The 22,181-nt window shown below is 50.6% G+C and overlaps 1 protein-coding gene across 1 annotated transcript in view; it reads left to right on the plus strand.

Moving 5' to 3' along the window:
- Positions 1-836: 836 nt before the first annotated feature.
- The window catches only part of SCN8A (sodium voltage-gated channel alpha subunit 8), a 276,775-nt gene continuing 255,430 nt past the window's right edge, over positions 837-22,181 (plus strand). The window contains exon 1 of the mRNA XM_073576720.1: positions 837-1,046. The gene's annotated coding sequence lies outside the window, so the exon portion shown is untranslated. The remainder of the gene's footprint in view (positions 1,047-22,181) is intronic.

Raw genomic sequence — 22,181 nt, forward strand, 5'->3', positions numbered from 1 at the left:
GTGGTGTCAGTGTGGTGCAGTGTCAGTGTGGGGTAGTGTCAGTGTGGTGTCAGTGTGGTGTCAGTGTGGTGTCAGTGGTGTGTAGTGTCAGGGTGGTGTGGTGTCAGTGTGGGGTAGTGTCAGTGTGGTGTCAGTGTGGTGCAGTGTCAGTGTGGTGTCAGTGTGGTGCAGTGTCAGTGTGGTGTCAGTGTGGTGTAGTGTCAGTGTGGGGTAGTGTCAGTGTGGTGTCAGTGTGGTGTCAGTGTGGTGCAGTGTCAGTGTGGTGCAGTGTCAGTGTGGTGTCAGTGTGGTGTAGTGTCAGTGTGGGGTAGTGTCAGTGTGGTGTCAGTGTGGTGTCAGTGTGGTGCAGTGTCAGTGTGGTGCAGTGTCAGTGTGGTGTCAGTGTGGTGCAGTGTCAGTGTGGTGTAGTGTCAGTGTGGTGTCAGTGTGGTGCAGTGTCAGTGTGGTGTCAGTGTGGTGCAGTGTCAGTGTGGTGTCAGTGTGGTGTAGTGTCAGTGTGGGGTAGTGTCAGTGTGGTGTCAGTGTGGTGTCAGTGTGGTGCAGTGTCAGTGTGGTGCAGTGTCAGTGTGGTGTCAGTGTGGTGCAGTGTCAGTGTGGTGTAGTGTCAGTGTAGCACTGCCCTGTGGCCTCCAGTTGAGGGGAGCTGTGTAAAGTGTAGTTTGTGCCCCCTCTGCAGCTTTTCCCTCACGGACAGACCATTAACCATTCGCTGCCCGCCCCATTATTAGATGTCTCACACTCATCAGAGTGAGAACTAGAACTTCTCCAGAACTGGCTGCAGGGAAGGTTGATAAAGAGCGACCTCCCTCCTGAGCGGTGAGTGTGAGCCACCCCCAGCCCGCGGTCTCCCTGGTGTGCGGCGGAGCAGTGTGCGCGCTCTTTCTCCACGCTCCCCGGCCACCTCTCTGCTCACAGTTCTATGTACGGGGCCGGCGCGCGTTGCGGAGGCTCCAAGATGGCGACGGCCGCAGTTCCTCCTGCTGCAGCCTCCCCACCTCTGCAGTCCGGCGGCGCAGGCTGCAGGGACTCTCGCTAGAGTCGGGCAAGTAAGTGACAGACGGACACTTCCAGAGACTTACAGGAGCCGGGACACGGGAGGAAAGGGACGGCGGGCACAGGACGGGGCTGGGGCTGAGTGACGAGCACAAGTGGAGCGGCGGCCGCTGGTGATAGCGGGGCCCGGGATGGGGGAGGGGAGGAAACTGCCGCAGAGACGTTACTGCCCTGAACTTCACTCGTCCTGACGGGCTGCACATGACTGCGCCTCGGACGGCGGCTCCTCCGCTCTCCCGCAGCCGCTCCTGGTAACTTACCAGCAAGTGTCCCTGAGCGCGGGCAGTGCGGCCATGGAGCACGGGGTGACAGGAGCCGAGCCCGCACATGGCCGGCCGGGGGCTGCACACTGAGGGCGCGCTCCTGCCGGAGTTTGCGGGTGTGGTGCAGCAGGAGCCCTGGGGCGGTGAGTGGTGCGGGCTTCCCCCTGTGTCTCCTTCCCGCACACTGCAGCATTTTTCCTCCTGTGGCCCTCACGGTCTGCAGTGAGGATGCAGGATGGCAGCATTGCAGGGCACGGATGGCGGAGCAGGCAGCCAGCAGGGATCAGCTCCCCGGTGCTGAGACCTCACATCCCCGGAGGGCAGCGCTCCGCTTTGCGGGCACCGTGCACCCTGCAGACGGCGAGCTGGTCCCGGTGTGACCGGTGAAGTTGTGGCTGCAGGGCTCTACATGGAGCGCTCCATGCTGCTGGCAGGGTGGCTGTGCGCTCATGCCAGGGATGTAACGGTGCACACACGCTCTGGTGTCCCTGTGTCTCCTTTAAGGTGGGCCCAGGGGACTGTGTATGCGGTAGTGCTGAATGGACAGCTACATGCAGGTGGGGAGCGTGGCATGGAATGTGCCGATGTGTGGAGCATGCGGGGGATGTGACTGCACAACACAGCAGTCTGGCCTTATCATGTGCTCTTACTGGACACAACACCGGCCTTATTATATGGGGCTACATGTATGTGCTGGTATATAGTGGTGCTGAATGGACAGCTCCCAACATGGGAGCAGCCTGTATAGTGGTGCTGAATGGACAGCTCCCCAACATGGGAGCAGCCTGTATAGTGGTGCTGAATGGACAGCTCCCCAACATGGGACCAGTCTGTATAGTGGTGCTGAATGGACAGCTCCCCAACATGGGAGCAGCCTGTATAGTGGTGCTGAATGGACAGCTCCCCAACATGGGAGCAGCCTGTATAGTGGTGCTGAATGGACAGCTCCCCAACATGGGAGCAGCCTGTATAGTGGTGCTGAATGGACAGCTCCCCAACATGGGACCAGTCTGTATAGTGGTGCTGAATGGACAGCTCCCCAACATGGGAGCAGTCTGTATAGTGGTGCTGAATGGACAGCTCCCCAACATGGGATCAGTCTGTATAGTGGTGCGGTCCTGAATGGACAGCTCCCCAACATGGGAGCAGCCTGTATAGTGGTGCTGAATGGACAGCTCCCCAACATGGGACCAGTCTGTATAGTGGTGCTGAATGGACAGCTCCCAACATGGGAGCAGCCTGTATAGTGGTGCTGAATGGACAGCTCCCCAACATGGGAGCAGTCTGTATAGTGGTGCTGAATGGACAGCTCCCCAACATGGGAGCAGTCTGTATAGTGGTGCTGAATGGACAGCTCCCCAACATGGGATCAGTCTGTATAGTGGTGCGGTCCTGAATGGACAGCTCCCCAACATGGGAGCAGCCTGTATAGTGGTGCTGAATGGACAGCTCCCCAACATGGGACCAGTCTGTATAGTGGTGCTGAATGGACAGCTCCCAACATGGGAGCAGCCTGTATAGTGGTGCTGAATGGACAGCTCCCCAACATGGGAGCAGTCTGTATAGTGGTGCTGAATGGACAGCTCCCCAACATGGGATCAGTCTGTATAGTGGTGCGGTCCTGAATGGACAGCTCCCCAACATGGGAGCAGCCTGTATAGTGGTGCTGAATGGACAGCTCCCCAACATGGGACCAGTCTGTATAGTGGTGCTGAATGGACAGCTCCCCAACATGGGATCAGTCTGTATAGTGGTGCTGAATGGACAGCTCCCCAACATGGGAGCAGCCTGTATAGTGGTGCTGAATGGACAGCTCCCCAACATGGGACCAGTCTGTATAGTGGTGCTGAATGGACAGCTCCCCAACATGGGACCAGTCTGTATAGTGGTGCTGAATGGACAGCTCCCCAACATGGGATCAGTCTGTATAGTGGTGCGGTCCTGAATGGACAGCTCCCCAACATGGGATCAGTCTGTATAGTGGTGCGGTCCTGAATGGACAGCTCACTAATATGAAATTGACCTGTGTTGTGGTGCTAAATCTACAGCCCACTACATGTGACCCGCCTGTAATGTGGTGCTGAACCCACAGCTCATTAAGAGACCTGTATGTAGTGAGGTTGTGAATGGACTGTGCTGTAGAATAGTGAGGTGATGAATGGACTGTGCTGTAGAATAGTGAGGTGATGAATGGACTGTGCTGTAGAATAGTGAGGTGATGAATGGACTGTGCTGTAGAATAGTGAGGTGATGAATGGACTGTGCTGTAGAATAGTGAGGTGATGAATGGACTGTGCTGTAGAATAGTGAGGTGATGAATGGACTGTGCTGTAGAATAGTGAGGTGATGAATGGACTGTGCTGTAGAATAGTGAGGTGATGAATGGACTGTGCTGTAGAATAGTGAGGTGATGAATGGACTGTGCTGTAGAATAGTGAGGTGCTGAACTGTGCTGCAGAATAGTGAGGCACTGAATGGACTGTGTTGCAGAACTGGGTTGCCAACTGTCCAGAAATTCCAGGACAGTCTGTAAAAATAGGGCACTTTTTTGACCTGTAAAAATTTTTTTAAGACGTCTGTGTTTTTTTTTAAGGTAAAGAAGCGTGTACATATTGTTTTGACTGTAATTATCATCATTTTACAATTTACAATTAATGCAAATGTTGTCTTCATATCAAACTTATTGGCTATAGATATGTTCCACTGATAATCTTAATGTTTTATTATGGTTTTACAATGTGTCTTTAAAATTTTGTCTGTGATTTTTTGGTAAGCTATCCAGAACAAAAGGCAAGATGGCAATGCTGGTATGCAATATTGACGTGTTGAATGAACTGTGCTGTAGAATAGAGAGGTCCTGAATATGTGCTGCAGAATAGTGAGGTGCTGAATGGACTGTGCTGCAGACTGCACTAATTGTGTAGTGTGACACTGAGTGACTTGTGCTGTAGGACACCCTGGTTTTGTGCTGTGACACTGAGTGACTTGCGCTGTTGGACACACTGGTTGTGTGGTGTGACACTGAGTGACTTGTGCTGTAGGACACCCTGGTTTTGTGCTGTGACACTGAGTGACTTGTGCTGTTGGACACACTGGTTGTGTGGTGTGACACTGAGTGACTTGCGCTGTAGGACACCCTGGTTGTGTGATGTGACACTGAGTGACTTGCGCTGTTGGACACACTGGTTGTGTGCTGTGACACTGAGTGAGTTGCGCTGTAGGGCACACTGGTTGTGTGGTGTGACACTGAGTGAGTTGCGCTGTAGGACACACTGGTTGTGTGGTGTGACACTGAGTGACTTGTGCTGTAGGACACCCTGGTTTTTTGCTGTGACACTGAGTGACTTGTGCTGTTGGACACACTGGTTGTGTGGTGTGACACTGAGTGACTTGCGCTGTAGGACACCCTGGTTGTGTGATGTGACACTGAGTGACTTGCGCTGTTGGACACACTGGTTGTGTGCTGTGACACTGAGTGAGTTGCGCTGTAGGGCACACTGGTTGTGTGGTGTGACACTGAGTGAGTTGCGCTGTAGGACACACTGGTTGTGTGGTGTGACACTGAGTGACTTGTGCTGTAGGACACCCTGGTTTTGTGCTGTGACACTGAGTGTCTTGTGCTGTTGGACACACTGGTTGTGTGGTGTGACACTGAGTGACTTGCGCTGTTGGACACACTGGTTGTGTGGTGTGACACTGAGTGACTTGCGGTGTAGGACACACTGGTTGTGTGGTGTGACACTGAGTGACTTGCGCTGTTGGACACACTGTGTGATGTGACACTGAGTGAGTTGCACTGTAGGATACACTGGTTGTGTGCTGTGACACTGAGTTGCGCTGTAGGACACACTGGTTGTGTGGTGTGACACTGAGTGACTTGCGCTGTAGGATACACTGGTTGTGTGATGTGACACTGAGTGACTTGTGCTGTAGGATACACTGGTTGTGTGAAGTGACACTGAGTGACTTGTGCTGTAGGACACCCTGGTTGTGTAGCGTGACACTGAGTGACTTGTGCTGTAGGACACACTGGTTGTGTGATGTGACACTGAGTGACTTGTGCTTGAGGACACCCTGGTTGTGTGATGTGACACTGAGTGACTTGCGCTGTTGGACACACTGGTTGTGTGCTGTGACACTGAGTGAGTTGCGCTGTAGGACACACTGGTTGTGTGGTGTGACACTGAGTGACTTGCGCTGTAGGACACCCTGGTTGTGTAATGTGACACTGAGTGACTTGCGCTGTTGGACACCCTGGTTGTGTGCTGTGACACTGAGTGAGTTGCGCTGTAGGACACACTGGTTGTGTGGTGTGACACTGAGTGACTTGCGCTGTTGGACACACTGGTTGTGTGATGTGACACTGAGTGAGTTGCGCTGTAGGACACCCTGGTTGTGTGATGTGACACTGAGTGACTTGCGCTGTTGGACACACTGGTTGTGTGATGTGACACTGAGTGACTTGCGCTGTTGGACACCCTGGTTGTGTGCTGTGACACTGAGTGAGTTGCGCTGTAGGACACACTGGTTGTGTGATGTGACACTGAGTGACTTGTGCTGTAGGATACACTAGTTGTGTGGTGTGACAGAGCGGCTTGTGCTGTCGGATACACTGGTTGTGTGATGTGACACTGAGTGACTTGTGCTGTAGGACACCCTGGTTGTGTGATGTGACGCTGAGTGACTTGTGCTGTAGGACACCCTGGTTGTGTGATGTGACACTGAGTGACTTGTGCTGTAGGATACACTGGTTGTGTGATGTGACACTGAGTGACTTGCGCTGTTGGACACACTGGTTGTGTGGTGTGACACTGAGTGACTTGTGCTGTAGGACACCCTGGTTTTGTGCTGTGACACTGAGTGACTTGTGCTGTTGGACACACTGGTTGTGTGGTGTGACACTGAGTGACTTGCGCTGTAGGACACCCTGGTTGTGTGATGTGACACTGAGTGACTTGCGCTGTTGGACACACTGGTTGTGTGCTGTGACACTGAGTGAGTTGCGCTGTAGGGCACACTGGTTGTGTGGTGTGACACTGAGTGAGTTGCGCTGTAGGACACACTGGTTGTGTGGTGTGACACTGAGTGACTTGTGCTGTAGGACACCCTGGTTTTGTGCTGTGACACTGAGTGACTTGTGCTGTTGGACACACTGGTTGTGTGGTGTGACACTGAGTGACTTGCGCTGTAGGACACCCTGGTTGTGTGATGTGACACTGAGTGACTTGCGCTGTTGGACACACTGGTTGTGTGCTGTGACACTGAGTGAGTTGCGCTGTAGGGCACACTGGTTGTGTGGTGTGACACTGAGTGAGTTGCGCTGTAGGACACACTGGTTGTGTGGTGTGACACTGAGTGACTTGTGCTGTAGGACACCCTGGTTTTGTGCTGTGACACTGAGTGACTTGTGCTGTTGGACACTTTTTTGTGTGGTGTGACACTGAGTGACTTGCGCTGTTGGACACACTGGTTGTGTGGTGTGACACTGAGTGACTTGCGCTGTAGGACACACTGGTTGTGTGGTGTGACACTGAGTGACTTGCGCTGTTGGACACACTGTGTGATGTGACACTGAGTGAGTTGCACTGTAGGATACACTGGTTGTGTGCTGTGACACTGAGTTGCGCTGTAGGACACACTGGTTGTGTGGTGTGACACTGAGTGACTTGCGCTGTAGGATACACTGGTTGTGTGATGTGACACTGAGTGACTTGTGCTGTAGGATACACTGGTTGTGTGAAGTGACACTGAGTGACTTGTGCTGTAGGACACCCTGGTTGTGTAGCGTGACACTGAGTGACTTGTGCTGTAGGACACACTGGTTGTGTGATGTGACACTGAGTGACTTGTGCTTGAGGACACCCTGGTTGTGTGATGTGACACTGAGTGACTTGCGCTGTTGGACACACTGGTTGTGTGCTGTGACACTGAGTGAGTTGCGCTGTAGGACACACTGGTTGTGTGGTGTGACACTGAGTGACTTGCGCTGTAGGACACCCTGGTTGTGTAATGTGACACTGAGTGACTTGCGCTGTTGGACACCCTGGTTGTGTGCTGTGACACTGAGTGAGTTGCGCTGTAGGACACACTGGTTGTGTGGTGTGACACTGAGTGACTTGCGCTGTTGGACACACTGGTTGTGTGATGTGACACTGAGTGAGTTGCGCTGTAGGACACCCTGGTTGTGTGATGTGACACTGAGTGACTTGCGCTGTTGGACACACTGGTTGTGTGATGTGACACTGAGTGACTTGCGCTGTTGGACACCCTGGTTGTGTGCTGTGACACTGAGTGAGTTGCGCTGTAGGACACACTGGTTGTGTGATGTGACACTGAGTGACTTGTGCTGTAGGATACACTAGTTGTGTGGTGTGACAGAGCGGCTTGTGCTGTCGGATACACTGGTTGTGTGATGTGACACTGAGTGACTTGTGCTGTAGGACACCCTGGTTGTGTGATGTGACACTGAGTGACTTGTGCTGTAGGACACCCTGGTTGTGTGATGTGACACTGAGTGACTTGCGTTGTTGGACACACTGGTTGTGTGATGTGATACTAAGTGACTTGTGCTGTAGGATACACTGGTTGTGTGATGTGATACTGAGTGACTTGTGCTGTAGGATACACTGGTTGTGTGATGTGACAGTGGGTGACATGTGCTGTAGGACACCCTGGTTGTGTGATGTGACACTGAGTGACTTGTGCTGTAGGATACACTGGTTGTGTGATGTGATACTGAGTGACTTGTGCTGTAGGATACACTGGTTGTGTGATGTGACACTGAGTGATTTGCGCTGTAGGACACCCTGGTTGTGTGGTGTGACAGTGGGTGACTTGTGCTGTAGGACACACTGGTTGTGTGGTGTGACAGTGGGTGACTTGTGCTGTAGGACACCCTGGTTGTGTGATGTGACACTGAGTGACTTGTGCTGTAGGATACACTGGTTGTGTGATGTGACACTGAGTGACTTGCGCTGTTGGACACACTGGTTGTGTGATGTGACACTGAGTGACTTGCGCTGTTGGACACACTGGTTGTGTGCTGTGACACTGAGTGAGTTGCGCTGTAGGGCACACTGGTTGTGTGGTGTGACACTGAGTGAGTTGCGCTGTAGGACACCCTGGTTTTGTGCTGTGACACTGAGTGACTTGCGCTGTTGGACACACTGGTTGTGTGGTGTGACACTGAGTGACTTGTGCTGTAGGACACCCTGGTTTTGTGCTGTGACACTGAGTGACTTGCGCTGTTGGACACACTGGTTGTGTGGTGTGACACTGAGTGACTTGCGCTGTTGGACACACTGGTTGTGTGATGTGACACTGAGTGACTTGCGCTGTTGGACACACTGGTTGTGTGCTGTGACACTGAGTTGCGCTGTAGGGCACACTGGTTGTGTGGTGTGACACTGAGTGACTTGCGCTTTTGGACACGCTGATTGTGTGCTTTGTCACTGAGTGAGTTGCGCTGTAGGACACACTGGTTGTGTGGTGTGACACTGAGTGACTTGCGCTGTAGGACACCCTGGTTGTGTGATGTGACACTGAGTGACTTGTGCTGTAGGACACCCTGGTTGTGTGATGTGACACTGAGTGACTTGCGCTGTAGGACACCCTGGTTGTGTAGCGTGACACTGAGTGACTTGTGCTGTAGGACACCCTGGTTGTGTGATGTGACACTGAGTGACTTGCGCTGTAGGACACCCTGGTTGTGTAGCGTGACACTGAGTGACTTGTGCTGTAGGACACACTGGTTGTGTGATGTGACACTGAGTGACTTGTGCTGTAGGACACCCTGGTTGTGTGATGTGACACTGAGTGACTTGCGCTCTTGGACACACTGGTTGTGTGGTGTGACACTGAGTGACTTGCGCTGTTGGACACACTGGTTGTGTGATGTGACACTGAGTGAGTTGCGCTGTAGGACACCCTGGTTGTGTGATGTGAAACTGAGTGACTTGCGCTGTTGGACACACTGGTTGTGTGATGTGACACTGAGTGACTTGTGCTGTAGGATACACTAGTTGTGTGGTGTGACAGAGCGGCTTGTGCTGTCGGATACACTGGTTGTGTGATGTGACACTGAGTGACTTGTGCTGTAGGACACCCTGGTTGTGTGATGTGACACTGAGTGGCTTGTGCTGTAGGACACCCTGGTTGTGTGATGTGACACTGAGTGACTTGCGTTGTTGGACACACTGGTTGTGTGATGTGATACTAAGTGACTTGTGCTGTAGGATACACTGGTTGTGTGATGTGATACTGAGTGACTTGTGCTGTAGGATACACTGGTTGTGTGATGTGACAGTGGGTGACATGTGCTGTAGGACACCCTGGTTGTGTGATGTGACACTGAGTGACTTGTGCTGTAGGATACACTGGTTGTGTGATGTGATACTGAGTGACTTGTGCTGTAGGATACACTGGTTGTGTGATGTGACACTGAGTGATTTGCGCTGTAGGACACCCTGGTTGTGTGGTGTGACAGTGGGTGACTTGTGCTGTAGGACACACTGGTTGTGTGGTGTGACAGTGGGTGACTTGTGCTGTAGGACACCCTGGTTGTGTGATGTGACACTGAGTGACTTGTGCTGTAGGATACACTGGTTGTGTGATGTGACACTGAGTGACTTGCGCTGTTGGACACACTGGTTGTGTGCTGTGACACTGAGTGAGTTGCGCTGTAGGGCACACTGGTTGTGTGGTGTGACACTGAGTGAGTTGTGCTGTAGGACACACTGGTTGTGTGGTGTGACACTGAGTGACTTGTGCTGTAGGACACCCTGGTTTTGTGCTGTGACACTGAGTGACTTGTGCTGTTGGACACACTGGTTGTGTGGTGTGACACTGAGTGACTTGCGCTGTTGGACACACTGGTTGTGTGGTGTAACACTGAGTGACTTGCGCTGTTGGACACACTGTGTGATGTGACACTGAGTGAGTTGCACTGTAGGATACACTGGTTGTGTGCTGTGACACTGAGTGAGTTGCGCTGTAGGACACACTGGTTGTGTGGTGTGACACTGAGTGACTTCCGCTGTAGGATACACTGGTTGTGTGAAGTGACACTGAGTGACTTGTGCTGTAGGACACCCTGGTTGTGTGATGTGACACTGAGTGACTTGCGCTTTTGGACACGCTGATTGGGTGCTTTGTCACTGAGTGAGTTGCGCTGTAGGACACACTGGTTGTGTGGTGTGACACTGAGTGACTTGCGCTGTAGGACACCCTGGTTGTGTAGCGTGACACTGAGTGACTTGTGCTGTAGGACACACTGGTTGTGTGATGTGACACTGAGTGACTTGTGCTGTAGGACACCCTGGTTGTGTGATGTGACACTGAGTGACTTGCGCTCTTGGACACACTGGTTGTGTGCTGTGACACTGAGTGAGTTGCGCTGTAGGACACACTGGTTGTGTGATGTGACACTAAGTGACTTGCGCTGTAGGACACCCTGGTTGTGTGATGTGACACTGAGTGACTTGTGCTGTAGGATACACTGGTTGTGTGATGTGACACTGAGTGACTTGCGCTGTTGGACACACTGGTTGTGTGCTGTGACACTGAGTGAGTTGCGCTGTAGGGCACACTGGTTGTGTGGTGTGACACTGAGTGAGTTGTGCTGTAGGACACACTGGTTGTGTGGTGTGACACTGAGTGACTTGTGCTGTAGGACACCCTGGTTTTGTGCTGTGACACTGAGTGACTTGTGCTGTTGGACACACTGGTTGTGTGGTGTGACACTGAGTGACTTGCGCTGTTGGACACACTGGTTGTGTGGTGTAACACTGAGTGACTTGCACTGTTGGACACACTGTGTGATGTGACACTGAGTGAGTTGCACTGTAGGATACACTGGTTGTGTGCTGTGACACTGAGTGAGTTGCGCTGTAGGACACACTGGTTGTGTGGTGTGACACTGAGTGACTTGCGCTGTAGGATACACTGGTTGTGTGAAGTGACACTGAGTGACTTGTGCTGTAGGACACCCTGGTTGTGTGATGTGACACTGAGTGACTTGCGCTTTTGGACACGCTGATTGGGTGCTTTGTCACTGAGTGAGTTGCGCTGTAGGACACACTGGTTGTGTGGTGTGACACTGAGTGACTTGCGCTGTAGGACACCCTGGTTGTGTAGCGTGACACTGAGTGACTTGTGCTGTAGGACACACTGGTTGTGTGATGTGACACTGAGTGACTTGTGCTGTAGGACACCCTGGTTGTGTGATGTGACACTGAGTGACTTGCGCTCTTGGACACACTGGTTGTGTGCTGTGACACTGAGTGACTTGTGCTGTAGGACACACTGGTTGTGTGATGTGACACTAAGTGACTTGCGCTGTAGGACACCCTGGTTGTGTGATGTGACACTGAGTGACTTGTGCTGTAGGATACACTGGTTGTGTGCTGTGACACTGAGTGAGTTGCGCTGTTGGACACACTGGTTGTGTGGTGTGACACTGAGTGACTTGCGCTGTAGGATACACTGGTTGTGTGAAGTGACACTTAGTGACTTGTGCTGTAGGACACCCTGGTTGTGTGATGTGACACTGAGTGACTTGCGCTTTTGGACACGCTGATTGGGTGCTTTGTCACTGAGTGAGTTGCGCTGTAGGACACACTGGTTGTGTGGTGTGACACTGAGTGACTTGCGCTGTAGGACACCCTGGTTGTGTAGCGTGACACTGAGTGACTTGTGCTGTAGGACACACTGGTTGTGTGATGTGACACTGAGTGACTTGTGCTGTAGGACACCCTGGTTGTGTGATGTGACACTGAGTGACTTGCGCTCTTGGACACACTGGTTGTGTGCTGTGACACTGAGTGAGTTGCGCTGTAGGACACACTGGTTGTGTGATGTGACACTGAGTGACTTGCGCTGTAGGACACCCTGGTTGTGTGAAGTGACACTGAGTGACTTGTGCTGTAGGACACCCTGGTTGTGTGCTGTGACACTGAGTGACTTGCGCTTTTGGACACGCTGATTGTGTGCTTTGTCACTGAGTGAGTTGCGCTGTAGGACACACTGGTTGTGTGGTGTGACACTGAGTGACTTGCGCTGTAGGACACCCTGGTTGTGTAGCGTGACACTGAGTGACTTGTGCTGTAGGACACACTGGTTGTGTGATGTGACACTGAGTGACTTGCGCTGTAGGACACCCTGGTTGTGTGCTGTGACACTGAGTGAGTTGCGCTGTAGGACACACTGGTTGTGTGGTGTGACACTGAGTGACTTGCGCTGTTGGACACACTGGTTGTGTGATGTGACACTGAGTGAGTTGCGCTGTAGGACACCCTGGTTGTGTGATGTGACACTGAGTGACTTGCGCTGTTGGACACACTGGTTGTGTGATGTGACACTGAGTGACTTGCGCTGTTGGACACACTGGTTGTGTGATGTGACACTGAGTGACTTGTGCTGTTGGACACCCTGGTTGTGTGATGTGACACTGAGTGACTTGCGCTGTAGGACACACTGGTTGTGTGATGTGACACTGAGTGACTTGCGCTGTTGGACACCCTGGTTGTGTGCTGTGACACTGAGTGAGTTGCGCTGTAGGACACACTGGTTGTGTGATGTGACACTGAGTGACTTGTGCTGTAGGATACACTAGTTGTGTGGTGTGACAGAGCGGCTTGTGCTGTCGGATACACTGGTTGTGTGATGTGACACTGAGTGACTTGTGCTGTAGGACACCCTGGTTGTGTGATGTGACACTGAGTGACTTGTGCTGTAGGACACCCTGGTTGTGTGATGTGACACTGAGTGACTTGCGTTGTTGGACACACTGGTTGTGTGATGTGATACTAAGTGACTTGTGCTGTAGGATACACTGGTTGTGTGATGTGATACTGAGTGACTTGTGCTGTAGGATACACTGGTTGTGTGATGTGACAGTGGGTGACATGTGCTGTAGAACACCCTGGTTGTGTGATGTGACACTGAGTGACTTGTGCTGTAGGATACACTGGTTGTGTGATGTGATACTGAGTGACTTGTGCTGTAGGATACACTGGTTGTGTGATGTGACACTGAGTGATTTGCGCTGTAGGACACCCTAGTTGTGTGGTGTGACAGTGGGTGACTTGTGCTGTAGGACACACTGGTTGTGTGGTGTGACAGTGGGTGACTTGTGCTGTAGGACACCCTGGTTGTGTGATGTGACACTGAGTGACTTGTGCTGTAGGATACACTGCTTGTGTGATGTGACACTGAGTGACTTGCGCTGTTGGACACACTGGTTGTGTGATGTGACACTTAGTGACTTGCGCTGTTGGACACACTGGTTGTGTGGTGTAACAGTGGGTGACTTGTGCTGTAGGACACACTGGTTGTGTGGTGTGACAGTGGGTGACTTGTGCTGTAGGACACCCTGGTTGTGTGATGTGACACTGAGTGACTTGTGCTGTAGGATACACTGGTTGTGTGGTGTGACACTGAGTGACTTGCGCTGTAGGATACACTGGTTGTGTGATGTGACACTGAGTGACTTGTGCTGTAGGATACACTGGTTGTGTGAAGTGACACTGAGTGACTTGTGCTGTAGGACACCCTGGTTGTGTGATGTGACACTGAGTGACTTGCGCTTTTGGACACGCTGATTGTGTGCTTTGTCACTGAGTGAGTTGCGCTGTAGGACACACTGGTTGTGTGGTGTGACACTGAGTGACTTGCGCTGTAGGACACCCTGGTTGTGTAGCGTGACACTGAGTGACTTGTGCTGTAGGACACACTGGTTGTGTGATGTGACACTGAGTGACTTGTGCTGTAGGACACCCTGGTTGTGTGATGTGACACTGAGTGACTTGCGCTCTTGGACACACTGGTTGTGTGCTGTGACACTGAGTGAGTTGCGCTGTAGGACACACTGGTTGTGTGGTGTGACACTGAGTGACTTGCGCTGTAGGACACCCTGGTTGTGTGATGTGACACTGAGTGACATGCGCTGTTGGACACCCTGGTTGTGTGCTGTGACACTGAGTGAGTTGCGCTGTAGGACACACTGGTTGTGTGGTGTGACACTGAGTGACTTGCTCTGTTGGACACACTGGTTGTGTGATATGACACTGAGTGAGTTGTGCTGTAGGACACCCTGGTTGTGTGATGTGACACTGAGTGACTTGCGCTGTTGGACACACTGGTTGTGTGATGTGACACTGAGTGACTTGCGCTGTTGGACACACTGGTTGTGTGATGTGACACTGAGTGACTTGCGCTGTTGGACACACTGGTTGTGTGATGTGACACTAAGTTACTTGCGCTGTTGGACACACTGGTTGTGTGATGTGACACTGAGTGACTTGTGCTGTAGGATATACTGGTTGTGTGGTGTGACACTGAGTGACTTGCGCTGTAGGATACACTGGTTGTGTGATGTGACACTGAGTGACTTGTGCTGTAGGATACACTGGTTGTGTGAAGTGACACTGAGTGACTTGTGCTGTAGGACACCCTGGTTGTGTGATGTGACACTGAGTGACTTGCGCTTTTGGACACGCTGATTGTGTGCTTTGTCACTGAGTGAGTTGCGCTGTAGGACACACTGGTTGTGTGGTGTGACACTGAGTGACTTGCGCTGTAGGACACCCTGGTTGTGTAGCGTGACACTGAGTGACTTGTTCTGTTGGACACACTGGTTGTGTGGTGTAACAGTGGGTGACTTGTGCTGTAGGACACACTGGTTGTGTGGTGTGACAGTGGGTGACTTGTGCTGTAGGACACCCTGGTTGTGTGATGTGACACTGAGTGACTTGTGCTGTAGGATACACTGGTTGTGTGGTGTGACACTGAGTGACTTGCGCTGTAGGATACACTGGTTGTGTGATGTGACACTGAGTGACTTGTGCTGTAGGATACACTGGTTGTGTGAAGTGACACTGAGTGACTTGTGCTGTAGGACACCCTGGTTGTGTGATGTGACACTGAGTGACTTGCGCTTTTGGACACGCTGATTGTGTGCTTTGTCACTGAGTGAGTTGCGCTGTAGGACACACTGGTTGTGTGGTGTGACACTGAGTGACTTGCGCTGTAGGACACCCTGGTTGTGTAGCGTGACACTGAGTGACTTGTGCTGTAGGACACACTGGTTGTGTGATGTGACACTGAGTGACTTGTGCTGTAGGACACCCTGGTTGTGTGATGTGACACTGAGTGACTTGCGCTCTTGGACACACTGGTTGTGTGCTGTGACACTGAGTGAGTTGCGCTGTAGGACACACTGGTTGTGTGGTGTGACACTGAGTGACTTGCGCTGTAGGACACCCTGGTTGTGTGATGTGACACTGAGTGACATGCGCTGTTGGACACCCTGGTTGTGTGCTGTGACACTGAGTGAGTTGCGCTGTAGGACACACTGGTTGTGTGGTGTGACACTGAGTGACTTGCTCTGTTGGACACACTGGTTGTGTGATATGACACTGAGTGAGTTGTGCTGTAGGACACCCTGGTTGTGTGATGTGACACTGAGTGACTTGCGCTGTTGGACACACTGGTTGTGTGATGTGACACTGAGTGACTTGCGCTGTTGGACACACTGGTTGTGTGATGTGACACTGAGTGACTTGCGCTGTTGGACACACTGGTTGTGTGATGTGACACTAAGTTACTTGCGCTGTTGGACACACTGGTTGTGTGATGTGACACTGAGTGACTTGTGCTGTAGGATACACTGGTTGTGTGGTGTGACACTGAGTGACTTGCGCTGTAGGATACACTGGTTGTGTGATGTGACACTGAGTGACTTGTGCTGTAGGATACACTGGTTGTGTGAAGTGACACTGAGTGACTTGTGCTGTAGGACACCCTGGTTGTGTGATGTGACACTGAGTGACTTGCGCTTTTGGACACGCTGATTGTGTGCTTTGTCACTGAGTGAGTTGCGCTGTAGGACACACTGGTTGTGTGGTGTGACACTGAGTGACTTGCGCTGTAGGACACCCTGGTTGTGTAGCGTGACACTGAGTGACTTGTTCTGTAGGACACACTGGTTGTGTGATGTGACACTGAGTGACTTGTGCTGTAGGACACCCTGGTTGTGTGATGTGACACTGAGTGACTTGCGCTCTTGGACACACTGGTTGTGTGCTGTGACACTGAGTGAGTTGCGCTGTAGGACACACTGGTTGTGTGGTGTGACACTGAGTGACTTGCGCTGTAGGACACCCTGGTTGTGTGATGTGACACTGAGTGACATGCGCTGTTGGACACCCTGGTTGTGTGCTGTGACACTGAGTGACTTGCTCTGTTGGACACACTGGTTGTGTGATATGACACTGAGTGAGTTGTGCTGTAGGACACCCTGGTTGTGTGATGTGACACTGAGTGACTTGCGCTGTTGGACACACTGGTTGTGTGATGTGACACTGAGTGACTTGCGCTGTTGGACACACTGGTTGTGTGATGTGACACTGAGTGACTTGCGCTGTTGGACACACTGGTTGTGTGATGAGACACTAAGTTACTTGCGCTGTTGGACACACTGGTTGTGTGATGTGACACTGAGTGACTTGTGCTGTAGGATACACTAGTTGTGTGGTGGGACAGAGCGGCTTGTGCTGTCGGATACACTGGTTGTGTGATGTGACACTGAGTGACTTGTGCTGTAGGACACCCTGGTTGTGTGATGTGACACTGAGTGACTTGTGCTGTAGGACACCCTGGTTGTGTGATGTGACACTGAGTGACTTGCGTTGTTGGAGACACTGGTTGTGTGATGTGATACTGAGTGACTTGTGCTGTAGGATACACTGGTTGTGTGATGTGATACTGAGTGACTTGTGCTGTAGGATACACTGGTTGTGTGATGTGACGGTGGGTGACTTGTGCTGTAGGACACCCTGGTTGTGTGATGTGACACTGAGTGACTTGTGCTGTAGGATACACTGGTTGTGTGATGTGACACTGAGTGACTTGCGCTGTTGGACACACTGGTTGTGTGATGTGACACTGAGTGACTTGCGCTGTTGGACACACTGGTTGTGTGGTGTGACAGTGGGTGACTTGTGCTGTAGGACACACTGGTTGTGTGGTGTGACAGTGGGTGACTTGTGCTGTAGGACACCCTGTTTGTGTGATGTGACACTGAGTGACTTGTGCTGTAGGATACACTTGTTGTGTGATGTGATACTGAGTGACTTGTGCTGTAGGATACACTGGTTGTGTGATGTGACACTGAGTGATTTGCGCTGTAGGACACACTGGTTGTGTGATGTGACACTGAGTGACTTGTGCTGTAGGATACACTGGTTGTGTGGTGTGACAGTGGGTGACTTGTGCTGTAGGACACCCTGGTTGTGTGATGTGACACTGAGTGACTTGTGCTGTAGGATACACTTGTTGTGTGATGTGATACTGAGTGACTTGTGCTGTAGGATACACTGGTTGTGTGATGTGACACTGAGTGATTTGCGCTGTAGGACACACTGGTTGTGTGATGTGACACTGAGTGACTTGTGCTGTAGGATACACTGGTTGTGTGGTGTGACAGTGGGTGACTTGTGCTGTAGGACACCCTGTTTGTGTGATGTGACACTGAGTGACTTGAGCTGTAGGATACACTGGTTGTGTGATGTGACACTGAGTGACTTGCGCTGTTGGACACACTGGTTGTGTGATGTGACACTGAGTGACTTGCGCTGTTGGACACACTGGTTGTGTGGTGTGACAGTGGGTGACTTGTGCTGTAGGACACACTGGTTGTGTGGTGTGACAGTGGGTGACTTGTGCTGTAGGACACCCTGGTTGTGTGATGTGACACCGAGTGACTTGTGCTGTAGGATACACTTGTTGTGTGATGTGATACTGAGTGACTTGTGCTGTAGGATACACTGGTTGTGTGATGTGACACTGAGTGATTTGCTCTGTAGGACCCACTGGTTGTGTGGTGTGACAGTGAGTTACTTGTGCTGTAGGACACACTGGTTGTGTGGTGTGACAGTGGGTGACTTGTGCTGTAGGACACCCTGGTTGTGTGATGTGACACTGAGTGACTTGTGCTGTAGGATACACTTGTTGTGTGATGTGATACTGAGTGATTTGCGCTGTAGGACACACTGGTTGTGTGATGTGACACTGAGTGACTTGTGCTGTAGGATACACTGGTTGTGTGGTGTGACAGTGGGTGACTTGTGCTGTAGGACACCCTGGTTGTGTGATGTGACACTGAGTGACTTGTGCTGTAGGATACACTTGTTGTGTGATGTGATACTGAGTGACTTGTGCTGTAGGATACACTGGTTGTGTGATGTGACACTGAGTGATTTGCGCTGTAGGACACACTGGTTGTGTGATGTGACACTGAGTGACTTGTGCTGTAGGATACACTGGTTGTGTGGTGTGACAGTGGGTGACTTGTGCTGTAGGACACCCTGTTTGTGTGATGTGACACTGAGTGACTTGAGCTGTAGGATACACTGGTTGTGTGATGTGACACTGAGTGACTTGCGCTGTTGGACACACTGGTTGTGTGATGTGACACTGAGTGACTTGCGCTGTTGGACACACTGGTTGTGTGGTGTGACAGTGGGTGACTTGTGCTGTAGGACACACTGGTTGTGTGGTGTGACAGTGGGTGACTTGTGCTGTAGGACACCCTGGTTGTGTGATGTGACACCGAGTGACTTGTGCTGTAGGATACACTTGTTGTGTGATGTGATACTGAGTGACTTGTGCTGTAGGATACACTGGTTGTGTGATGTGACACTGAGTGATTTGCTCTGTAGGACCCACTGGTTGTGTGGTGTGACAGTGAGTTACTTGTGCTGTAGGACACACTGGTTGTGTGGTGTGACAGTGGGTGACTTGTGCTGTAGGACACCCTGGTTGTGTGATGTGACACTGAGTGACTTGTGCTGTAGGATACACTGGTTGTGTGATGTGACACTGAGTGATTTGCGCTGTAGGACACACTGGTTGTGTGATGTGACACTGAGTGACTTGTGCTGTAGGATACACTGGTTGTGTGGTGTGACAGTGGGTGACTTGTGCTGTAGGACACCCTGGTTGTGTGATGTGACACTGAGTGACTTGTGCTGTAGGATACACTTGTTGTGTGATGTGATACTGAGTGACTTGTGCTGTAGGATACACTGGTTGTGTGATGTGACACTGAGTGATTTGCGCTGTAGGACACATTGGTTGTGTGATGTGACACTGAGTGATTTGCTCTGTAGGACCCACTGGTTGTGTGGTGTGACAGTGAGTTACTTGTGCTGTAGGACACACTGGTTGTGTGGTGTGACAGTGGGTGACTTGTGCTGTAGGACACACTGGTTGTGTGGTGTGAAAGTGGATGACTTGTGCTGTAGGACACACTGGTTGTGTGGTGTGACAGTGAGTTACTTGTGCTGTAGGACACACTGGTTGTGTGGTGTGACAGTGGGTGACTTGTGCTGTAGGACACCCTGGTTGTGTGGTGTGACAGTGGGTGACTTGTGCTGTAGGACACCCTGGTTGTGTGGTGTGACAGTGGGTGACTTGTGCTGTAGGACACACTGGTTGTGTGGTGTGACAGTGGGTGACTTGCGCTGTAGGACACCCTGGTTGTGTGGTGTGACAGTGGGTGACTTGCGCTGTAGGACACCCTGGTTGTGCCTTGTGGAGCTGAGTGATGTCTGTATTTGCAGTAGGCAGGGATGGGTGTAGAATGCCCTGCTTCATACAGGAGACCGACCTCGCTCTATGGAGCTGAATGGACAGCTCCACATCGCTGATGTGCTGACTGGGCAGCTCTATCCCCTTCAGATGATTGTTTGCCACTGAACTGTTGTGTCATTGAACATTTTTTTTGTCTTAGCAGGAATTTAGCAGAATATCTAACTGGTATTGTTCAATTAAAATTCAGTTTCCAGACTAGCTTCACATATGTTTAATTTATTGGATGAATGATTCATGCCCGAGACCTTATTCTGTAAATTCACTGAAAGGAAAGATTAAAAAACTCTTGTAACATATTTTTAATAACTGATCTGGAAGATAAAAACACTTTGCACGTCCTTTAAGGCATTGAGTCTTGCTGTTTGATTTGTCACATTTTGTAAAGTGGCAGTTTCCTTTCAGACAAAACATTTTTTTTTTCATGTCTGCATCTAATGTAGTCAGTGTGTATGTGTGTATGTATCTTCACTAAGCTGCCCAAAAAGTTTTCTGCGCACTCTTTTATACTCTCTTTCGTTACATACATTGTAGAACATGATGTATTCAACTATATTAACCTTTGCCGTAGTGGCATCCTGTATTTATAGAATTAGAGGGATAGTTACATGATTTACATGTTATTTATGAAAGACATGGATGTTGATTACAGTACAGTTATTTAAAATTGCTCTAATTTTATTTTTATGTATCAAATAACATTTTTTTTATTTTTACTGTTAATATACCACAGTGAGCTAAAGTGGGATTCACTGAAGTGGTTGATTAATATTATGGATTGATTAACAGGTTAAGACTTATACTTTAATGCAAAATCAATACTTTGAAATGTTAGTACTTTTATTGTTAAGAAGTAATAATAAAAAAAATCCATTAACCCCTTAACGACCACCGATATGCCTTTTAACGGCGGTAGTTAAGGGTACTTAAACCACAGCACTGTTAATTAACGGTGCCGTTGAAAAAGTGTATAACGCCCCCCAGAGTCGGATTTTCTCCGGAGTCTCGGCTGCTGAGGGCAGCTGAGACCCCAGAGAACATGATTTGGGTCGGTTTTTACCGACCCCGCTTTTGCGATCGCCGTTATTAACCGTATAATGGCGACCGCAAAAAATTAAAGCCGCAATTTTGCATTTACTTTCTCCTCTTATGTGATCGCACATCAGAGGAGAGAAAAATAGGGTCCCCGTTCCCCCCGGTACCTCCCGGTGGTCCTCGGGACCTCCTGAATCCTCCGGTGAGCAACGCCATCCTCTTCCGGGAAGAAAATGGTGGGCGCATGCGCAGTGCGCCTGCCGAGATCTGCCGGCCGGCACCCGGCAGATTCCATTCCAGCTACATTTTGATCACTGTGATAAACTCTATCACAGTGATCAAAATAAAAAAAATAGTAATTAAACCCCCCCTTTATCACCCCTTTAGTTAGTGAAAAATAATGAAATAAAGAAAATATATTTATTTTCATTTTTCCATTAGGGATAGGGCTAGGGTTGGAATTAGGGTTAGGGCTGGAATTAGGGTTGGAATTAGGGTTAGGGTTGGGATTAGGGTTAGGGATGGAATTAGGGTGAGGGTTGAAATTAGGGATAGAGGTGTGTTGGGGTTAGGTTTGTGGTTAGGGTTGTGATTAAGGTTAGGGTTCTAGTTAGGGTTATGGTTAGGGTTGGAATTAGGCTTAGGGGTGTGTGGGGGTTAGGTTTGTGGTTAGGGTTGGGATTAGGGTTATGGGTGTGTTGGGGTTAGGGTTGAGTAAAAATTGAGGGGTTTCCACTATTTAGGCACATCAGGGGGTCTCCAAACGTGACATGGCGCCACCGTTGATTCCAGCCAATTTTGCGTTCAAAAAATCAAACGGTGCTCCCTCCCTTCCGAGCCTCAACGTGTGCCCAAACAGTGGTTTACCCCAACATATGGGGCATCAGCATACACACCAACTTTAGGGGTCTAATTTCTCCTGTTACCCTTGGGAAAATAAAAAATTGGGGGCTAAAAAAATCATTTTTGAGGAAAAGAAAAAAGATTTTTTTATTTTCACGGCTCTGCGTTATAAACTTCTGTGAAGCACTTGGGGGTTCAAAGTGCTCACCACACATCTAGATCTGCATTCCAAAACGGCGCTCCTTCCCTTCCGAGTTTTGCCATGCGCCCAAACAGTGGTTCCCCCCCACATATGGGGTATTAGTGTACTCAGGACAAACTGCACAACAACTTTTGAGA

Source organism: Dendrobates tinctorius, unplaced genomic scaffold (assembly GCF_039654945.1).
Source record: "Dendrobates tinctorius isolate UK_male_01 unplaced genomic scaffold, ASM3965494v1 ptg000051l, whole genome shotgun sequence".
Classification (NCBI taxonomy): Eukaryota; Metazoa; Chordata; class Amphibia; order Anura; family Dendrobatidae; genus Dendrobates; species Dendrobates tinctorius.